The sequence below is a fragment of the Rousettus aegyptiacus genome, unplaced genomic scaffold (assembly GCF_014176215.1).
Source record: "Rousettus aegyptiacus isolate mRouAeg1 unplaced genomic scaffold, mRouAeg1.p scaffold_m13_p_4, whole genome shotgun sequence".
NCBI classification, from domain to species: Eukaryota; Metazoa; Chordata; class Mammalia; order Chiroptera; family Pteropodidae; genus Rousettus; species Rousettus aegyptiacus.
In genome coordinates this window covers 37369366-37388480 of record NW_023416307.1, presented here as the reverse complement: position 1 = coordinate 37388480, position 19115 = coordinate 37369366, and the positions used below count along the sequence as shown (strand labels likewise).

The 19115-nt window shown below is 38.4% G+C and overlaps 1 non-coding gene and 1 pseudogene across 1 annotated transcript; both read right to left on the bottom strand.

Annotated features, from left to right (window-relative positions):
- Positions 1-342: 342 nt before the first annotated feature.
- On the bottom strand, positions 343-461 carry LOC118602130 (annotated as a pseudogene).
- Positions 462-16483: 16022 nt separating this feature from the next.
- LOC118602355 lies at positions 16484-16651 on the bottom strand. Its single transcript, XR_004950694.1, has one exon.
- Positions 16652-19115: the final 2464 nt, after the last annotated feature.

Below are 19115 nucleotides of genomic sequence, written 5' to 3'. Positions count from 1 at the left end.
AGAATCTAACATAAACTCGTTAGCCTTGTGTCCATTTAGGTTGCTATGGAAAATATGATTAACTGGGTAGTTTAAAAACAACTAGTTTTTAAACATAGTTCTGGAGGATGGAAGTCCACGATCAAAGTGTTAGCAGGGTTGGTTTCTAAGGCCTCCCTCCTTGGCTTGGAGATGACATCTTCTACCTCCGTCCTCACGTGGTCTTCTCTCTGTGTGCACGCATGCCTATGTCCAAATTTCTTCTTATGAAGACGTGAGTCGCATTGGATTAAGGCCCATTTAATGACCTCATTTTAATTTAATTATCTTCTTTATTTTTTATTTTTATTTAATTTTTTTTTACGCCATTAGCACCTGGTATTCCTAGGTGGTCTCCCATCCAAGGACTAACCAGGCCCAATCTTGCTTAGCTTCTGAGATCAGAAGAGATCGGGCATGTTCAGGGCAGCATGGCTGTAGACGACTCATCTACATGCTGGTTTCTGAAAGGTAGTTTTGACTTTGACACGCTGTCAGTGCCAAGAGGATCAAGAAGGGAAGATTCGATGGTGAGACACCCGGTTGGAAGAATGTACAAGAGGCAGGCATGGAATGAGACAGCAGGCACCAACTGTATTGTGCGGAGAGCAGTTTTATCGGCAGAAGTGCAGTCTGTTGTGTGGGGCTCACGGTCTTGCGTGTACTTTCTCTGCTCCCCTTTCTTGTGCTCCCCTTCTACTCTTCAGGGCACTGCATGGCTCCACACATAGCCAAGTACAATAGTGGCATTCAGCCATACATGCATGATGCAAAAAGCTGAATTGTGTTTACATATTTTAGGCGCAGATGCCCTAGTATACTAATGTAACATTCTAAATCCAAGGTCCTATTCCTAGATGTGGGCCTGGATCGCCACCAGACCTTGGACCAGCTAGACCTTGGATTATCCTGGTGCCCACACACGCAGAGATAGGGGATGCCGTAAGGATGCAATATTATGAACAAAACCCAGAGGCGAGGAAACCTCATGGAATGACAAATGGCCAGTGTGGCTAGCTAGAGAATCAAATATGGGAAATGAAGTTGGATAGTCTGTGTCATGGGCTGAACCAGGTACCCCCAAAATTTATATGCTGAATTCCTAACTGCCAGTACTCCAGTCAGTGTATTTAGAGATAAGTTCTCTAAAGAAATAATTAAGTTCAAATGACATCTTTTACATGGGCTCTAATCTAAATCTTATCTTTCATGAATTCATTGCAAACACTGAATCAACCAATACTGGAAGAATGATTGTTCCTAAAGAAAGTACAGGATTAAGTTCCTGTGAGCCTGCAATCACAACGTTTTTGTCATAACCTTCTTTTGTGTGTGTTTTTGTTTAAAGCCATCATATTCAATATATTGTTGATTCTTTAACATTGAACTCATGGCCAGCAGCACTATAACTCATGCCTGAACAAAGTTTATCTAACACACTTATTTTCTCTGGAAGGCACATCACAGCCTTCTTGTGCTTAGATAGTACTTAGATAGTACTGTCTAGACAGTCCACTAGACAGTACTTCAGCACTACACTTGGGCCATTTTAAACAGCAAAATCACCAATAAAAAGCATAAAAATGCAAAAACGTGGCACTAAATAGACCATAAAAAGATTACTTGTTTACAGTATTAGCTGAAACAAGAAGGCCAAGCATCACCTTGTCTGAACTCAGCCAGGGATGTGCGTTTCAGGCTACTCACACTTTCCATTGCACTGCACATGTTCATGAATGGCTGCGGAAGTTGATTTTGGGATTATAAATAAGTTCTAGCAATGAGATGAATTCACAAATAAGGAACTTGTGAACAATGAGGACCAGCTGTAATACTAATTCCATTTTATAGATAAGGAAACTAAGACTCGAAGCAGGTAAGCTTGTGAAAGTGGCACAGCCAGCATTGGAACTCTACTTTGTAGAAGAGGGAGATTTTTTCTACCTATACTGAGTCAGAGTTGAGGAAATCGGTCAAGCGTACTAATATGGAGGCTACAAATAGAGAACAGCTTTTGCAAAAACTCGCCAATTACATGAAGCATGCTTTCTGGGAATGGCACCAAGATATTAGTGAATAGCAGTTTCACACTTTAAACAATGAGGATCATTGTAAGAAGTACAGTACTAATATATTTATCTGATGGCCCCAGAGCCCCAGTAACCAAAATCTATAGCCTTTGTTTTTACAGTTTATGTTGTCATCTTCTCAATGCAATTGTTAAAAAAAAAAGTACATTCACACTCAGGCATTACGTAGTTTAGAAAAACATAATGAGAGACATATTGTAATAGGACAATTCAGAGAATTAGTTGTCAAGTCTGAAAAGGGGCATTCATGTGCTAAAAGCATAGTGTAACTATTTATCCAAAAAAAAATCTGTCGAGATGCCATTATGTGCTGGATGTCTTGTTAGGTACTAAGCAATGGTGAATATAAAATAGTTTCTGCCTGGCTATATTCACAGTACAATACCTGGGACAGGTTTTAAAATAATTGTGTGTGCCTATATATGTGCATTCCTTGGCAGTTCCTCTCTGGTCCCCTCTTCATCTCTTCTGTAGATTTGCAAAGTTGCTGAAAGCCTCTGAGAACTCAAACCATCATCTCCCTTAGAGTTCAGACATGTACAACATATCAGCTGATATGGGAATGTCAGAAGCCAAATTACAAAGCAATTTTATGTCTCCTGAGAGAGAATTCACCTGAGGCAAGGAGTCAGGAATGATCAGCAAAGGCAGTAAAAATTCTGGAAGTTCAGGGAAACAGAGAGCTCTTTCTTGGACCTACCTTCTGAGCCACTGCCTAGACATCATATGCTCCTGACTTTCTTCCTGTTTTGCCAACCTTCCCTTTATGGAACCCACCTCCTCTTTCCAACTTCTAAATATTAGTGTCCTAGTCAGTCCTCAAATTTCTTATCTTTTCTATCTCTTCTCACTCCCTAAAAGATCTCATTCAATCTTAGGGTCTTAAATTCAGTCAAGGCCCCAAAAGGAAAGAGAATGCATACTCAAATTAGGATAAATAAAGTAGGGTTCACTAATGAGACTACAGTAGTCCCTCCTTATCTATAGGGGATATGTTCCAGGACCCCCAGTGGGTGCCTGAAAGCATGGATAGTACCAAACCCAGTATGTACTATGGTTTTTCCTGTACATACTTACCTTTTCACTTAAAAGAAGCACTTTATGCTTCTTTTTTGGCATATCTAAATTGCCAGCATGACTACTCTTGTGCTTTGGGGCCATTATTAAGTAAAATAAGGGTTTCTTGAACACAAGCACTGCGATATCATGATTGTCATCGATCTGATCACCAAGACAGCTACTAAGTGACTAACAGGTGGAGAGTGTTTACAGCATGAAGACAAGCTAGACAAAGGAATGATTCATGTTCCTGGGTCGGATAGGACAGAGTAAGATTTCATCACACTACTCAAAACAGCACGCAATTTAAAACTTAACTATTGTTTATTTCTGGAATTTTCCATTTAATATTTTTGAATAGTGGTTGACTACAGGAAACTGAAACCACAGAAAGTGAAACTATGGATAAGGGGGAGGGGGGACTACTGTGTTTATAAAGCTGTAAGGATAGAAGTACTCTGAGGCTAGGGAGAGGCAAGGATGTTACTGCTCATGGACTCTAAGCGTGGAGAGGCATGGAGAGAGAATCTGGAAGAGAGACAAAGATATCCAGCACACTGTCATATGTTGAAGACTCCCAGTTTTTAACTATTTCCAACTCTAACCTTTCAAGTTGAATTATAACGGGGTACTGGACATCTCTACCTGAATTTTCACTTGGTTGTCCCATGCCCTTGCCTGGTCCCTGCCTACCCCCTTCCTTCCTAACTCCCCTCCTAGTTTCACCACCTTTCACTTGGTTGCTTAGATCCAAACCTAGCTTTCATCCTTGAATCTTTGGTTTATCTTCTTCCCAATCCATGAGCAAGTTGTGTCAGCCTCACTTTTAACAAGTATCCAGAATCTGGATACCTCTTACCACCTCCACAACTTCCATCCTAGTTCATACCCACATCGTCTCTTGCTTGTATGACTGCAGTAGACTCCTAACTGGCCTCCTCACTCTTCCTCTTGTTCCCACTGTGGTCTATTCTACTTTGGCCCCAACAGGTGTGCACAGTAGCCTAACTGATCACTCTCTAACCTCTTACTTTGTTTAAATTTCCTCCCCAGCAACTATTTCCACTTAAATGTCTATCATATGTTTATTCATTTATTCATTTATTGTCATTTTATGCTTTAAAATTTAGGCTCCATGAAGCCAGGAATCTACTTGTCTACTGAGTTGTCCCCTTAGTTGAATAAACTATTTCTTAAATAAAAAATAAAAAATAAAAATAAATAAATAATACCTTTATATATCTAATAAAAGACATCCAAAATATATCAAAAAAAAAAAACTTTAAAATCCAGCAATAAAAAACCAAAGAACTTGATTTAAAAATGGGCAAAAGACCTGAACAGTGCCTAACCAGACGTATACAGATGACAAATAAGCATATGAAAACATGCTCAAGTTATGTAGTCATGGCAGAGTGGTTTAGGCACTAGACTTGAAAACATACTCAACATCGTACATCAGGGAATTGCAAATTAAAACAATGAAATGCCACTACGCATTCATTAAAATTTCCAGCATTTAAAATTCTGACAACATTAAATGCTGGCAGCAATGTGGAGCAGCAACAGAAATCTTAATCGTTGCTTGTGGGAATGCAAAATGGTACAGCCACTTTGGGAGATAGTTTGATGGTTTCATACAAAACTAAATATACTATACAATACAGCAATCACACTCATTGGTATTTACCTAAATGAATTGAAACTTGTGTTCACATAAAAACCTGCACACAAATGTTCACAGCAGCTTCCTCCATCATTGCCAAAAGTTGGAAGCAACCAAGACGTCCTTCACTAAGTAAATGAATAAATAAAGTGTAGTATAACCAGGCAATGGAATATTATTCAGTGCTATCAAGCTATGAAAAGATGTGGAGGAAACTTAAATGCATATTACTAAGAGAAAGAAGCCAATCTGAAAAGACGACATACTTTATGATTCCAACTATTTGACATTCTGGAAAAGCCTAACTATGGAAATGATGTAAGGATCAGTGGTTGCCAGAGGATAATGGAGAGGGAGAGATGAATAGATGGAAAATGAAGGAGTTCCAGGCAACTGAAACTGTTCTATATTATACTATAATGGTGGAAACATGTAATTATATATTTGTCAACATCCATAGAATGTACAACATCCGGAGGAAACCGGAATATAAACTATGAACTTTGGGTGGTAATGTAGAATCATCAGTTGTAACGCATTCACCACTCTAGTTCGTGATGCTGATAATGGGGGAGACTATGCATATGCAAAGGCAGGGGTGTATGGGAAATCTCTGTACTTTCTGTTCAGTTTTGCTGTCAACCTGAAAACTGCCCTAAAAATAGTCTATTAAAAAAAGAAGAAGAAGAAAAGAAAAAGACTGTGTGGAGATCCTGGAGAAAAATGGACTATAAATCTAGAAAAATTGCCCCACTAAAATCTGAAAGTAATCAGAACCCTGAAAAATCCTGGTTTGCTACTCTTGGTACTCTTAGAAGAATGCAATACACAGTGGGGAGCATGAGGGGGAAGGTAGGGAGGCACTGCTTCTGAAGTTCCAAATAGAAAAATCATGGAGAAGAGATGTGATTAATCTGGCTTGGGTTACAAAGCTACTTCCTGATTTCCTTGGGAATGTTCTACTACGAAAGTCTGAGCCAGTTTTACCTGCCAGTCCTACCAGGCTGATCTTTAGCCATTGGACACCAACAGCGACATCCACAAAGATGAAATTCTGATACATCCATATATATTGTTATATAAGCACTATTGGCCCTTCACCATTTCTGCTGCCCACAACCTTGGCCCTTCACCATTTCTCCTTGACTTCCCCTCACCACGCAGCTTCTAACTCCATAACTCAGCCTGACTTCTATGGCTGACTTGCAATTTGATCAGTTAGGCCACACCATAACAGTTAAATATTTTGACAGTGGACCAGCTTGATGGGTGTGCAAACTGTGCAATCAAAAAGGCCCTATGCTTAGAAGGATCCTGCACTTAGTTTAATGTTTGGCTGTCACCGTCTTAAAATTCTTCTTAATAAATTTGAGCAAGGGTCTTGCATTTTTATTTTTCACTGGGCCTCAAAAATTATATAGCCTGTTCTACTTGATTGCATGGTTGAAGTCAGGGGAAAAGCTGTAACAGTGGAAAAGTAAATGCTAGAAACACTGACTACTACATACACTGAACATGTAAACTTATAATTCGAAGGATGAATGAAGTCCTGGGGACAGTTCAAGGGAGGAGGCTCTCAGAAGTAATCAGCCCTGATACAAAGCTCTTAATAATACTTTCAGAAGTCATAAGAGTAGCTGCTTATGGAAGGTGAGTAAGTGGGGACTAAATAGATAGAGGCACATGGGAACTGTCTGGGGTGAGAGTAATGTTTTATATCTTGATAGGAGTTAGTATACATTTTTCAAAACTCAGCAAATATACATTTAAAATTGGAGCATTTCATTGTTTATAAATGTTAAATCAAAATAAAACATAAAAAATATCGAATTCTAGGTAATGATATTCATGCTAAAATATTTAGGGGGAAGTATATTCATGCCTTCAATTTTGATGTTTGAAATCCATAAAAAATGAGATGGATTAAGGTATGGATAAGAGATGAATGGACAGATGGATGCTTGGATGGATAGATGGATGGTTGGATGGATGGATAGATAGATGATAGATAGATAGATAGATAGATAGATAGATAATGTGATAAGGCCAGTGGAGTAAAAGAGTAATAGAAGGCTCCATGTGGTGAGTATATGGGTGCTCACTATAAAATTCTTTCAACTTTCTATGACTGAACTTTGTCATAATAAACTGTTAGGAAAATATACTTTCAAAAGAAAAGGGCAGCTTCCATTTGGTTTTGAGATTTACTAGTGCCAACATTTTAGTAGACTTAGCAATTATTATGACACAGAACAACTAAGCTAATAGCTGAATTGTATTTTGCTTAAATGAAAAACTCAAAGATGCTCTTTTCAGATCTGCAAGTCCTTAAAAAATTTACGAAATATGTTTGTAAAGTAGGAGATTTCTTGTGTTCGTCTTAAAGCCATTTGGTGTTTGCATGTGCCTAAAAATTCTAAGTTCTCAGAAGGATCTATAATGCATGGAGTGTGTGCTCTCAGCAGTGCTTTTCCTTGTTCTTGACGTCAGTTGCCATTTGTAAGGGTTGCCAAGGAAATGACCAGACCCATCTAAAGACAAGCCTACAAGAAAGGACGGCTTACTTATTTTTTCTCTCTTAACATCAAATATATTTAAAATTCATAACACATTTAGTTGGATGAAATTTTACTTCACAGAGAGCAAAACTTCAGAGTACAGAAAAGACCCCCACCCCACCCACACCTCCCCTTGTCTTTGCAGCCCTGCTCTTAATTAATGGATTTGTTTAAAAAAAAACAAAACAAAAACTATATATAGACTTTTATATCTGCTACAGTTTCCCCCACCCCCTCTGGAAAAAATTGTGAGGAGGTGCTGGTCATATTACATATAATCATTTTGGTAAAGGCAATAGAAAGACCTAGTTTACCTTAAATGCAGGCCTGGGAAAAGTTGGGATATGCTCAAAAAAGAAATAGTTCATGTTTCTTTGAAAGTATGTGATTTTAAAAAATTAATTAAGAAATAATATTGGGTTAATTGATATATTTCCAATGGGACAGATCTTTCATGTCACACTAATGTCAAGTTTTATACCCATAAAAGCATAGGTTTTACACATTAACAAATATGTTTTTATTTTGTGGCAGCAATATATAAACCATCGTTGTTTGAGGAGGAAATCATCACGGTTAAGTTGAATCTCATTCTGTTTTGAAATAAACTCAACCTAATAATAGAAAATTAAATTCTGGCATACATCTCAGATATTCTCCTTCTGTTGGTGGCTCTTATTTCAAAATTAGTCCTTACTATTGTATACTCAGAAGTGTATATTTTGCATTATTGAAATTCATTTATTTCCTTTTCAAATAAAATTGGAAACATTAAATAAATGGTGTTTTCTAGGGAAACATATTTTGAAATGTTTATTCATTTATATTTGAATAAGCATTTTAAAATATTTTATATGAGATACAGAACTTTTTGTTCTTGAGCACATTTCCCTCCAGGATGTCAACTATAGTGCATCTGGAATAGATCTTCCCTCAAACACCCTTAGATTTTCTTAATTACCCATTGCGGATTTCATGATAAACCTTTTATTTGAGACAATTTCCATTTTTAACCCTAACTACTTCTTGAGCGAAAGAGCCTATAAACTCAGTGCCAAGTGTGTAAGATTGTAGCATACCTTTTTAAATGCATCTTAAAATTGTAAGATCAAGTTTCAAATCATGTGAGCTTTTGATATGGACTTTGATTGAAATTCTGTGTACAGTCAGTCACCCAGTCCACTTTTTTCCTGACTTCCTGGGACTGGATCATACCACTTCCCCGAGTCTCCACCACAAGCCCAGGGCTCAGAATCCAAGCTTCTGGAGGTCATTTTCTCTCCTTCGGTTATTTTGAAATTTCTAGTTTGTAACTTCTCAGCTCCATCACGTCTTCTTTGAGAGTAATCAGCAATTCATGCCAGTTGTGCAAACAGATTTTAGTTTGATTCTCAAATCAAAGGAATGGAATAATATGTTGAATGGTAACATCGTCATGGGATATAGAAATTGCTGGTGTGAGTAAAGGGCCAGGGAGGAGAAAATTACAATTTGAAATACCCACTGGTTGTGTTAGCTTTCTCAAATTTTCTGAACTTCTGTTTTGCTGGAATTTTAAGGGTGAGAGGCATCTATTAATGAATTTCTTATGGGAAACTATGTGATAGTAAATTAGTCACTAAGCATTATTTGATCCTCTGCTTTGGTGCCTGGCTCTGCAATGGGATATTACAGTATCTGTGCCTTCCTGTGACTTTTCCCAAGTATCAAGCTTCGGAGACCATGTAAAGAAAACCAGGATGCCCCTCAGAAGCAGACACAATCTGTCCCTCCCTAAGTTCCCATTCCTCACAAATTCTCTGGCTTTGGGTTCTTTTTTAGTGTCTCTCCTTGCAGTGTGACCAGCTTGGACCTCCTCTCTAGCTTCACCAATACCAGCTCTGCATTTCCACAGCCCACCTCCCTCTCACCTGCCTAGTTTGCTTAATTTCAGCAGACTGCTCCCTCTAGAAAAGCCTCTCCCCACTAGCTCCAACCTCAAGAACCACCTCCTTCCTCCTCCACTTTCTCAGCCTTTTCAACCAAAGGAAAGGATTAGACACCGACTTTTTCTAAATACATTTAAAAAGTACAGGGGGAGTTAACTGAGCAGAGCTCATAGAACGTTAATATAGGAGGCAATAGAGTTGAGAGCTGTGTGACCTTGAGCTAATTACTTAACAATTCTAAATCTGTTCACTTTATGGGGTTATTGGAGGGATTAAGTAAGACAAGTTACAGAAAGAACCTTAAGCATAGAAAGGTTTTAAAAAGATGGTAGCCATTTATTACTTTGAGATTATTTCTGAATGATTGTATGTAGTATTTGTGTGGAAGCCTGAATCTAGGTGTAAAGGCAATAATAAAACAATACAAGGAAATAAATCAATTTGGCCCATAGAAATTTAAAACGAAAGTGAAAAAATGGCCCAATGCTACTCTGTTTATTTAAACTTCTTATTTTTACGCATACTCATTCAACTAACGTGTTATTAAATGCTTTCTATTTGCCAGGTGTTATTACTGCAATAGATGGCTGAGTAGATGTTCCTCTCCTCCAGGGACTTGCAATCTAGTTGAGAAGAAAAACATATAAATAATGATTTAGGATATGTGGCAAATATTGAAAGGCTCATATTGCTGTGAGAAGCCCTTGATCATGCCTGGAGAGTTCTGGAGTGGCCAAACCCCTGTTCCCAGTTCCCAGTAGAAGCAGCAGGGCACAGAGGAAAGCTTTTACACTGTGGAGCTAGCCAGGGTCGGAAACTGGTGGCCTGCAGGCCATACCAGGACTGCATATTGTTTTGTTTGGTCTATAGCATAGGGTTTTAAAACTCAAAAATACCTTACATAAAAGTCCGGAATTATAGGTTTTCCTGAAAAAAATTAAAAATCTGGCAATTCTGGACTATAATCAACTGGATATAGACCAGCTGCTTTCAGTTTCTTTTACAACTAAACCACTTGACCCATCGTTTAACCCACCAAGGCTCAGTGGGCATTTGAAGTTTCAACCTTTTAAGCAGGCACACGGGTCCAAATCCAACGTTTGCTACTGACTAATTGTATTGCCTTCAGCAGCTGACCCTGTTACTTTAGGCAAATGATATTGATAATACCACCTTTGCCCTTTTTAGAAAGTGGATTGGAGCAGCGTTTTTCAAAATGTGGTCAACAAATGACTTTTGTCAGTATTTCTACGATAGTGCTTCTCAAAATTTACTGTGCATACAAGTTCCTTGTAGACTGCACTCTTTCAAAGTCATAGAGCTGTATCATCTAACAATACAATACAGTAGTCACTTGTCATATGTGTCCATTACAATTTAAATTATTTAAAATTTACTACCTCAGTCACACTAGTCGCATTTCAAGTGCTCAATAAATGTTCCGTGTGATGTGTAGCTACCTTACTGGACAGAGCATCATGGTAAGTTCTTTTTGGATAATGCCGTAGACAACATTGTCTGAGTCCATTTGAGATCACATGATAATCTGGAAGATGTCATTTTGTTTGATCTAGTATGTTTTATTAATTAGGGTTCCAGGTCTTTAAAAGTAGATGTTAATATCCAGAAGATTACGTCACAAGTTATTTTTATCGTAGAGAGGTACAAATGATTTATGTCCAATAGAAAAGAACCCTAAAGGTTATTATTTTAATGCTCTGTAGGACATTAGTTTTCTGTTCTCTATCTTACTTTGCAACTTTATCCACCATTTCTTCTTCCTCTGGTAAGACAAACACACACATGTGCATGCACACATACACACATGCAATTTCCAATCTTCCCCTTTAACCAGCTCATCCCCTCAAAACTGAGGTAAAGAAATCTTGGACATTATAGATTTATATGAAGATCATGTTTCCAACTGTAAAAATGTTGTGCTTTGACAGGGGCAAAATATTTAAATTTATTTTGGGCAAACTAGCTTGCAAAGCCTCGGTTTGCTAATTTATAAAGTGAATAATTTCTAAAACAATAACTTCCCTCATAAGTTCTTGAGAATTAAATGAGATAATGATTATATAACACTTAATGCAGCTCTTGGCATGTAAAAATGCTAAATAAATGTTAGGTATTATGATTACTATTTAAGAAGTCTTTATCAACTATATTTCTAGATGTTCAAGACTCTCAAGTTCTACTTTTGTATCTCTCCATTCAAATGCTAGAAGTTCCAGATGTATTCTGGGCACAAGAATGCCTGTATCCACCAACGTTGGCTTCACTCTACCTGCACTCAGCACCTTTTTATCCTTTCTGAAGCAATGGGAGAAGTTTTCTGACCATTATCTGGCTTCAGTTTGTTAGAGAAAGTCTGTCAGGCTGAAAACCACTAGAAATCTTCCCCTCCAGGCACTCTGCTCTTCTCTCCCACCCGCTGCTTCTCTACTCCTTCCGGCAAGTCATTGACTTCATTCTTCCTGCCTCGCACTGTAAACACTCCCTCCAGCTGCTGCCTGCATTTACTCCAAGTTTAATTGCTAAAGATTTTTTTCCCAGACCAGTGCACATACTTATAACATTCTCATCCTCTGGGCTGGAGAACTATTCACAGAATTTTCCTCGCCTTTCCCTTAAGCCTCTTTATACTCCCTATTCTACGATATTCATTTGCACAATTCTGGGAATTGTGCCAAAAATAATTTTTCTATAGCACAGAACTGTTTGTTGAGGATCCTCTGTGTGTTTAACACTATAATTTATTTATCATCTAAGGAACTACTCAACAAGAAAAAGGGAGAGGAAGATTTTGTTTCTGGTTTTCAAAGTTTATACAACCAGACTAAGAAAACTCAATCTAGAGTATAACTTGACAGGGTCTTGGCACAGAAGCACAGTTCAGACTTTTGTAATAAAGATAATAAAGACAGTGTTAAGTTAGGGAGAGAATAAAGTAGAGATGCCCAGGAAGAAAGAGATCAACAGGCCACTCAAACAGAGCTTTATAGAGTGGCTCTCCAGGGTCCAAAGGGCAACACTCAGATTTATGGGCCCAGAAGCTCCACTTTTGGTTTAGACATTAGAACTTTGTGAGGGATGTTTGGTTAGATATCTGTAAATTGGAGTGTAATATTTTATCTTCATTGATACTGGGGTGGAGAGGGGCAAAGAAAGCTTGAATTCAGTTGGAAACCATATACTCATATCCAGTCTTTGACTCATATCACATATAGCACTCAGTTTCATTCCAGAACTTATAGTCTATTTAAATTTTGAGTTGCATCTGAAAATAAATCAATTGTCCTTAACACATTGTCAAATTGTAATACTTCCTATTAGGATGTTAATAATATGGACAAATGTCTAGGAAATTAGGTCAATTCCAGTTGTGCTGTCACTGTTGGGGCCTATAGGAGTTTGGTATCGCCCCAACAGTAGGGGTCAGGGAGAGGGATAATGAGGGCACAGAAGCGTAGTTAGCATTTTCCCTTGGTTCTTCCTCTAATGAAGCAATGAAGAATCACAGGTCATTGAGATTTAATAGTTTTATTAAAAATGTTTCAGAAAAACAAAGAATGCCCCAAGGAGGCACATGGTTCCAGTGCTGTAACCAACACAAAGGAGCCAAAATGGCTACAAAAGGGCAAAAAGGCCATAAAAGACCACCAAAAAGAGAGAGATCCCAGAAGGGCAAAAAGGGGAGCCCAGAAGAGCAGAAAAAGGACCCACGAGCAAGAATGCCTGCCTTACATTTGGGCCGTGATTGGTGGTTCCAAAGACATTCCCAGGTAATTGGCAAGTGAAGTCATTTTGATTGACACTTGTTTGCTGTATAACTTTGCCTAGTGTGCATGTGCTTACCCATAATTCTACTACCATTGGGATGTTCTTTGGGCAGCCTATAGGCCCCTATTCCTTTGTTCCCCTTGTCACTCATGTCTGACTAGTTACCTAACAGTTTCAATCTCAGTTTTGAATTTCCTAGCTATAAAACCTGGGACAAGTTATTTAACCTTCCTGTGCCTGGTTTCCTCATCGGAGAAATGGGGGTAATAAGAGTAACTTCCTGACAAGATTGTAAGGATTAAATAAGTCAATAATATATGAAGAGCATTTAGAATAGTGTCTATTATATTATAAGCCCTCAGTATTAACAGCTATGTTCATTTTATCTGAAAACACTCAGCGTACTAAGATTGTGTTTCTGAATATTCATATAGAAGTTAGCATACTGTAAGTATTCAATCCCAGGTGGTCGTACTAAATACCAATAAAACACAGCAATGGGAGTCAGTCTCACTTCTTTAAATGGAGAAGCAAAGCATGAAGGGGTAAGAACAATTTCATCATTTTAAAGTCTGTTCTTTAGTAAGAACCAAGAAAATTTCTAAACCAAATGCTAATCTCTGTGTATTAGTCGGTTAGGGCTGCCTCAACAGAATACCACAGACTGGGTGTTTTAAATAACAGAAATTTAATTTTTTTTTCACAGTTCTTGAGGGTAGAAGTCCAACACCAAGGTGTTGGCAGGGATGGTTTCTGGTAAGGCCACTCTCCGTGGCTTGCAGGTGAACGCTCCTCGTTATGTCCTCACCAGTTCGTTTTACTGTGCACATACACTCCTGGTGTCTCTTTCTCTTCCTATAAAGACACCAATTCTATTGGATTAGGGCCCCACCGTTATGCCCTCATTTAACCTTAATTGCTTCCTTAAAGGTTCTATCTCCAAATACAGTCACATTGGAGGTTAGGGTTTTGACACATGAATCAGGGGTTGGGAGGCAGCTACAGCACAACTTAGTCCACAATACTCTGCTTCATTCCTTTGCCTTGAAACTTTTACGGTCTCTTCACTAGGTTCAGAGAAGGTCCAACCTGAGTCATAATGACTAAGGGCTACTTCCCACCACACTTCCGCATAGGCACCTTCTACGTCTTAAGCAAAATTCATCATGTGTCGTTTTGCTTGAGGTATCTTTCTCTTTGTCTGTACTCGTTCTTTTCCCTACTCCTAGAATACCTCTCCCTATGTCTGTATGTCCATGTTATACCTATATCTCGGAATCCAACTTAGATGAAGCTTCCTCCTAGAAGCCTGTCCCAATCCTCCCTGATGTATGTCTTCTGTTCTCAGCTCCCAAAGTGATGTCACTCTTTCAGAACTCCATTTTATATCGGTCCATGCCTCAGTTTTTCCATGAGTTCCTTGGGGGATGACTAGTTCTAATTCATCTGGCATAATTCTTCCCTAATACAGAGCCTTATTCTATATAGATGTTCCTCAAAAATGTGTTGAATGAAATGTCGATTGCATGCCAATGACAAACAGGTAGGGATAGATAAGAGTATGAGGGATCAGGAAGGATAAATACTAGATTTTAACTATGGTTACCACAGAAGAGTGAGGGCTTTTAATTCATATTTTCTGTAATTCTGAAATGTTTGAATTTTTAAATTATATATATGTATGCATTACTTTTTTAAGAAAAAGTATCAAAAATTTCAAGTATTTTTTTCAAAATAGGTAGGTTAGAGGGAGAAAGTTGATGTCAGGATGCATGGCTGTAATGCATTGTCCATGTGGCCAAGACGGTGAAGGAGGAGGGCTTTGGAGGCACCTGATCAAGGGATGCACCTATGCAGAAGTTCTCATCCTAAAAAAGAATTTATAAGGTTTGTAGAATTGTTTGATTATTTAAAATATGTGTATGTTTAATGGATGAAAATGAAACCTCAAAAAAAAAGTTATGTATGATAAATGGCATACTTATTTTCTGTGATATTCAAAAAAATTTAAGTGAAACTAATGTAATTCATTTTTAAATATAATTTTTACCACATACCAAGCCTGCAACTTATCATTTCTTATTTTCTTCTTCTGATCTTTTATATCACATGGAAATTTATTCCTGAGTTTCAGAGAAAAATAAAATTGAGATTGTTTTTGAAATTATAAAGCACAGCCTTTCAGTGATAATTAAGAGAAAATAGATTTCAGCAGAGTAAATGATAACATGGTTAGAAAAATAAGAAGGTAAAATCTATTTTAAAACAGACCTTCAGGGTCTTATGCATACCTATAGGATTACCTACACAAAGCTGAATTACACACACACACACACACACACTGTTAAGCAAAGCTCTGAATATTTATGCTCATTACACTTAACAATGCATATATGTAGAACCTAAAATTTTGATTGGTTACATTTACTCTGCTTTGAACACAAAGTAGAAGTGAGTCCAGAGAAAACAGCGTGCTTTCCCAGAGTTTAGTCCTGCCATAGAACACAGTAAATGTTGTCTTCTGGGAGAGAGGCAAGCCATTTAAATTCAGAGAACAGAGTCTTAACACTAGCAAGCTATTTTTAGCTCAAGCTGTAGCTTAATTTGGAATCCAACCAGTTGAGGTCTTGCCTTTTTCTTGGATTGACTTTTTTTTAATGGCAGTAGATATCTATACATATGGAGAAAGTGTTCTCCAAAACCGGCATTTCAAACGTTCTTGAAGAATATATATTCTAAAAATGGATTTGAAAGTTGTTTATCTATAGACTGTGCTTTTTTCAAATTTGTGGTATGGCTCTAAGAAAAAGAAAGATGCTCTTAATTTGTTTATTCAACCATAGTTCTGGGCAGGGGGCAGGGTTGGGCGGGGTGGCATGCGGTATGCCAACCTGCACAGCTACCAGGTAGAACAACAATACCTCCTTGATGCCAGGTGTCTGGCTGGAGGGCCTGACGAAAGCAAGGACGTGAGGAGTTTCTTGGCTTCCAGGAAACTATGCTACTCATGTTTGAAAAGATCTCCCTGGGCTTAAAAGGTAGCTGGACACCTATTCTATCAGCCATGGTGACTTGTCTGCTACAAGGATCCCTGCTCCTGATTGTCAGAGTAGTCTGAGAATTTAAATTGTAATAAAATTTAAAAATTAATTTCTTTAGTCACACTAGCCACATTTCAAGTGCTCAGTAGCTATATGTGGCTAGTGAGCTACTCTAATGAATAGTGTAGAGCCTTTCCATCATGACAGAAAATTCTACTGGACAGCACTAGTTTATACCAATGACAAAATAACGGGCAGTTTTGTGAAAAGCACTAGATAGGGAGTTAAGAGACTCAGAACTTCGTCTTATTCTAGCCTCTATTATCATTTTTTTTTCAGTCGTGCCTTTGGGTTATAACTCAGAGGACAACTTTACACACTGGGCTTGCAAGACTCATGCCTTTTGCTTTAAGTGCAATCACTTCTGAAACCCAGCTATCACAACACACCAGAAGCCTTTGACACAAGACTAGGGTATAGATACCTCAGTTAGTATCAAGTGTTGGATTCCTATTATTTTTGGTCAAACACATAATGCTTACTGTGTACCAAGTACTATTTAAAGCACTTTATAAATATCATCTCATTCCCATAATAACCCTATGAGCTTGTACAATTATCCTCATTTTCTAGACAAGAAGACTGAGGAGCAGAAATGGTAAGTCATTTACAAGCCAGTAAGCTGTAGGGTCTACATATGAACCCATTCTTCCTTCAGAATCTATGGTCTTAAACATGCTTAACGCTGCATTTATGAAAATCCATGTGATTTGAAAGAATTGCTTCACCTTACTCATCAAATGAGGAAAGCAGACCAAATGCTTTCTAAGATCCTTTCCACTGTCAACCGTCTAGGATTTATTCACTTACACAGTTGCCGCTGAGTGTCTAATCTGAGTAGGGAGTATATTAGATGCTGGATACACATTGACAAACAAAGCAGACATGGTTTTTGCCCTCAAAGCGAGAGGAGCAGACATTAATCAAACAAATACATGGACAATTGCAATGGGAAGCAGTGTGACAAAGGACTGACTTTCATTACTGAGAGTGTCTAATGAGGTTTGACCCAGTCAGAGAGGCCAGATGTCGCTCTTGTGAGCAGGCAGAATGTGAGCAGTGCAGCAGAGAGGAGGGCCGATCAGGGAGCCTCCACTGTCCTGGCTGCTGCCACCCACTGCAGGTCAGCTGTGTCCATGTGCCCCTGGGTGGTATGTTTACTGTAGATCTGTGCTGGTGGGGAGTAGAGTAGAAGGGGGAGGTTGGAGGTTGTGGGTGAGCAGGACCACAGAGAAACAAAATTTGCCCTCCCTCAGGGCACTCTTCTCCCTGGCTTGCCCAGATTCATGTCTCCTGGGCAACCAGTGCATGTACCTACGTCAGAGTTAAAAATGGAACGCAGGCTAACATCTGTAATGGGGGCCAAAAATAATTTGGGTTTCAGCCTGTGCACAGCTTACACACAGGGGATAGTTGAGCACATGCCTATGTCAGTAATGTCAGTGTGTGTAAAGGCATATGTGTGTAAAAACTCAGCTAGAGAATTGGGGCGGGAAACTTCAGGTTAGGAATAGATTTGCTTCAGGGATTCTGTTTAAAGAGACTTTACTCCAGAAAGAGTACTGATTCTCAACTCTGTGGGTGGGAAATTTTGTTATGGAAAAAAAATTAAAAGAAAGAAAATAGAAACTTCATTCCAAAGAGGCTACTTTCCCCTTACCCCCCTCATTTTTCTGCCGTAGGTTTTCCCTAATGCTCAGGCCTTGGTTCCTTTCACTTCAGCAAACTCATTCTATTTCATAGCTTTAATTAGCTCTTCAGTAGTTGATGCAAATACAGACAAGAGGTGAACAGGGGGATATTCTTCTCTGGTCTTCAACCTGGATACTAGAAAGAAGGATCGTCTAAGAATTAACTACCAAACAAGGGCAGTGGCTGAGAAGAGTGATTGATCCTACCGAGATACCTTAAAATCAGGGTCGCAAACTCAATACCTACAGTGGCTAAAAAGGTGACAGAAACAAGTTACACAGGCTGGGTGGAGTCCATGGTGAGCTGGGGATTGTGTGCTGCTGCTATTACTACAGCCAATTGTTGCCCAATTCCTTTTTTCTATTTTTCTTTTTATTAAAGAGAAGTCAGAAATCTGAATTTTTGTGTGAAATGTGGGCAACTAGTGTTGTCCGTTAGTGGCACAACAACATGTCTGCAGAGAGAAATGTGGTCTTTTGCTACTAAGTCTTGATAGTCTTATTATATCAAAATAAAAAGGCTGCCTGAGGAGGGAAATGGCCACAAGAAAAGCATAGTGGAGAGAAAGTTAACAAGTGAACGGAAGCAAAGAGTCTCTAATTCTGCAATAACAGATGAGAAGGGCAAAAGAAGTCACTCCACATAGCAGGTGCATATTGAGTGACCAGTGTGGAGTCGTAAGTCTCAGATGATAATGGCTTGATAACATCAACACGAGTAACCAGCTAGCTCGGTTCATCCTGGCTTGGTGCTCACCATAGTACTGCTGCTTATGATTTAGTTTCTCAAGATCTGTCTACAAATATGAATATCCACTTTATTCAGTAGTTTTACTTCACTTCTAAAATAATAAATGGGCATTCTGGTTTTACAAATTTATCTCTTATAGTTAAATCAAGTGTCTCTGTCACTCAGGACCTCCTCCACCTAAGACATGCTTGAAAATTAAATTTTTATGTGATGATCATATATAGATATACATATATATATACATATATATATATGATTTTATATATATAATCAGGTCCTAGCTCTGGAATCACTCATTCCTCTAAGGAGCCAGGGCTTCTGGAGTGGGAAGTGGTATTTAAAGGCCACAATCTGTGCTGTCATTACATTTAGGCCTTTTCAGTGGTCAGAGCAAGAAAATACATATTTCTGGAAATTAAAAAAAAAATTCACAGGCTCATCCTCATATTTCCAATTCAAATTTAACA